Source organism: Vigna unguiculata, chromosome 3 (assembly GCF_037176805.1).
Source record: "Vigna unguiculata cultivar grain cowpea cultivar isolate G323 ecotype 2 chromosome 3, ASM3717680v1, whole genome shotgun sequence".
In the NCBI taxonomy this organism is placed as follows: Eukaryota; Viridiplantae; Streptophyta; class Magnoliopsida; order Fabales; family Fabaceae; genus Vigna; species Vigna unguiculata.
The window spans coordinates 33538804-33542936 of record NC_140794.1 but is presented as its reverse complement, the minus strand read 5'-3'; positions in this window follow the sequence as shown (position 1 = coordinate 33542936).

The window sequence follows — 4133 nt, the reverse complement described above, 5'->3', positions numbered from 1 at the left end:
CCGTAAGGATCAACGTAGGCTGAAGGAGAAAACAGAAAAAGAAAGAGTAGAAAAAGAAGTAATATAAACTGCAAAAGGAAGGGAAAACAAAGTAAAATAAATGGAACTAGAGAAAGTTTATTCGTCTATGTTTTTTCTTCTACAGTTTGTGATGTCATTTTACAGGAACTAAAGGATAAGCATGTGAATGAAACACACCAACTTCCATGTTTAAAAACCAAGCTTGTTCATAGTGCTTTATTATTCATTTGGTTCGTCGATAAGAAGCAAATTCGTCAAACACAATGCATGGAATTATTTATTGTTACATACAAGGTGGATGACTTTTGGTAGCCTTAATTGCAGTTACAATCAACCATTAAGTAGCACATCGTCATTAGCTTGAGTGAATCATTAATTAATAGCTTTAAGCGGGATGATATTGAAATTTATGTGTCTTTTGTAATTCTGATAGTTAAAGCTCCTATATAAGTTGAACCATTTTCATCAATGAAGGCAAGCTGAGTTTTATAAAGAAAATAAAAGAGTTTTATCTCATCTATCTTAGTGAGAGTGATTCTCCTAAGTTCTTGAGTGATTCAAGAATCCATGAGTTTAATCAAAGGTCCTTTATCCCTTTGTGTGTTTCAACTATTAGGCTTATCTTCCATTCTTGGAAGTGTGATGTCTATCAATTTCCGTTCCATCTTCTTTTATGTTTCCATTTTCTCGTTTTAAATAATTTCTCAAATTTCTTGCTTGTTAGCAATCCAACAATGATAGATCAGTCAAACGAATCGAACTCTGTGGATTCACATCATTTGGTATTCAGAGCCTGGCTATCTAGATTTGGAATAGGAATGAAAGTTTATTATGCGAAGTGTTTAACCGAAGGCCATCCATGTTTAGTTGCATTCGATTACGGAAGCGAAAACAATGTTGTGAGCCAAAGATTGGTGGAGAAACTCCAGTTACCTGCAACCTTTCATCTGGATCAAGCATGGATCAAATTCAGTACATGGCAATGTGTGAAAGAAGTATTATGTGATATTGCTCCCATGGACTCTTGTCATCTTCTTTTGGGATGGGCATGGCTTCGTTTTAAAACACTCCATCTTGATGAACGTTCCCTTTATTTGAGGCATGAGGGACATCAAAAGAAGTAGACTTTATGACACCAAGACAAGTCCGTAAGGATCAACGTAGGCTGAAGGAGAAAACAGAAAAAGAAAGAGTAGAAAAGGAAGTAATATAAACTGCAAAAGGAAGGGAAAACAAAGTAAAATAAATGCAACTAGAGAAAGTTTATTCGTCTATGTTTTTTCTTCTACAGTTTGTGATGTCATTTTACAAGAACTAAAGGATAAGCATGTGAATGAAACACACCAACTTCCATGTTTAAAAACCAAGCTTGTTCATAGTGCTTTATTATTCATTTGGTTCGTCGATAAGAAGCAAATTCGTCAAACACAATGCATGGAATTATTTATTGTTACATACAGGGTGGATGACTTTTGGTAGCCTTAATTGCAGTTACAATCAACCATTAAGTAGCACATCGTCATTAGCTTGAGTGAATCATTAATTAATAGCTTTAAGCGGGATGATATTGAAATTTATGTGTCTTTTGTAATTCTGATAGTTAAAGCTCCTATATAAGTTGAACCATTTTCATCAATGAAGGCAAGCTGAGTTTTATAAAGAAAATAAAAGAGTTTTATCTCATCTATCTTAGTGAGAGTGATTCTCCTAAGTTCTTGAGTGATTCAAGAATCCATGAGTTTAATCAAAGGTCCTTTATCCCTTTGTGTGTTTCAACTATTAGGCTTATCTTCCATTCTTGGAAGTGTGATGTCTATCAATTTCCGTTCCATCTTCTTTTATGTTTCCATTTTCTCGTTTTAAATAATCTCTCAAATTTCTTGCTTGTTAGCAATCCAACAATGATAGATCAGTCAAACGAATCGAACTCTGTGGATTCACATCATTTGGTATTCAGAGCCTGACTATCTAGATTTGGAATAGGAATGAAAGTTTATTATGCGAAGTGTTTAACCGAAGGCCATCCATGTTTAGTTGCATTCGATTACGGAAGCGAAAACAATATTGTGAGCCAAAGATTGGTGGAGAAACTGCAGTTACCAGCAACCTTTCATCTGGATCAAGCATGGATCAAATTCAGTACATGGCAATGTGTGAAAGAAGTATTATGTGATATTGCTCCCATGGACTCTTGTCATCTTCTTTTGGGATGGGCATGGCTTCGTTTTAAAACACTCCATCTTGATGAACGTTCCCTTTATTTGAGGCATGAGGGACATCAAAAGAAGTAGACTTTATGACACCAAGACAAGTCCGTAAGGATCAACGTAGGCTGAAGGAGACAACAGAAAAAGAAAGAGTAGAAAAGGAAGTAATATAAACTGCAAAAGGAAGGGAAAACAAAGTAAAATAAATGCAACTAGAGAAAGTTTATTCGTCTATGTTTTTTCTTCTACAGTTTGTGATGTCATTTTACAGGAACTAAAGGATAAGCATGTGAATGAAACACACCAACTTCCATGTTTAAAAACCAAGCTTGTTCATAGTGCTTTATTATTCATTTGGTTCGTCGATAAGAAGCAAATTCGTCAAACACAATGCATGGAATTATTTATTGTTACATACAAGGTGGATGACTTTTGGTAGCCTTAATTGCAGTTACAATCAACCATTAAGTAGCACATCGTCATTAGCTTGAGTGAATCATTAATTAATAGCTTTAAGCGGGATGATATTGAAATTTATGTGTCTTTGTAATTCTGATAGTTAAAGCTCCTATATAAGTTGAACCATTGTCATCAATGAAGGCAAGCTGAGTTTTATAAAGAAAATAAACGAGTTTTATCTCATCTATCTTAGTGAGAGTGATTCTCCTAAGTTCTTGAGTGATTCAAGAATCCATAAGTTTAATCAAAGGTCCTTTATCCCTTTGTGTGTTTCAACTATTAGGCTTATCTTCCATTCTGGGAAGTGTGATGTCTATCAATTTTCGTTCCATCTTGTTTTATGTTTCCATTTTCTAGTTTTCAATAATTTCTCAAATTTCTTGCTTGTTAGCAATCCAACAATGATAGATCAGTCAAACGAATCGAACTCTGTGGATTTACATCATTTGGTATTCAGAGCCTGGCTATCTAGATTTGGAATAGGAATGAAAGTTTATTATGCGAAGTGTTTAATCGAAGGCCATCCATGTTTAGTTGCATTCGATTACGGAAGCGAAAACAATGTTATGAGCCAAAGATTGGTGGAGAAACTCCAGTTACCAGCAACCTTTCATCATAGCATGGATCAAATTCAGTACATGGCAATGTGTGAAAGAAGTATTATGTGTGATATTGCTCCCATGGACTCTTGTCATCTTCTTTTGGGATGGGCATGGCTTCGTTTTAAAACACTCCATCTTGATGAACGTTCCCTTTATTTGAGGCATGAGGGACATCAAAAGAAGTAGAATTTATGACACCAAGACAAGTCCGTAAGGATCAACGTAGGCTGAAAGAGAAAACAGAAAAAGAAAGAGTAGAAAAGGAAGTAATATAAACTGCAAAAGGAAGGGAAAACAAAGTAAAATAAATGGAACTAGAGAAAGTTTATTCGTCTATGTTTTTTCTTCTACAGTTTGTGATGTCATTTTACAGGAACTAAAGGATAAGCATGTGAATGAAACACACCAACTTCCATGTTTAAAAACCAAGCTTGTTCATAGTGCTTTATTATTCATTTGGTTCGTCGATAAGAAGCAAATTCGTCAAACACAATGCATGGAATTATTTATTGTTACATACAAGGTGGATGACTTTTGGTAGCCTTAATTGCAGTTACAATCAACCATTAAGTAGCACATCGTCATTAGCTTGAGTGAATCATTAATTAATAGCTTTAAGCGGGATGATATTGAAATTTATGTGTCTTTTGTAATTTTGATAGTTAAAGCTCCTATATAAGTTGAACCATTTTCATCAATGAAGGCAAGCTGAGTTTTATAAAGAAAATAAAAGAGTTTTATCTCATCTATCTTAGTGAGAGTGATTCTCCTAAGTTCTTGAGTGATTCAAGAATCCATGAGTTTAATCAAAGGTCCTTTATCCCTTTGTGTGTTTCAACTATTA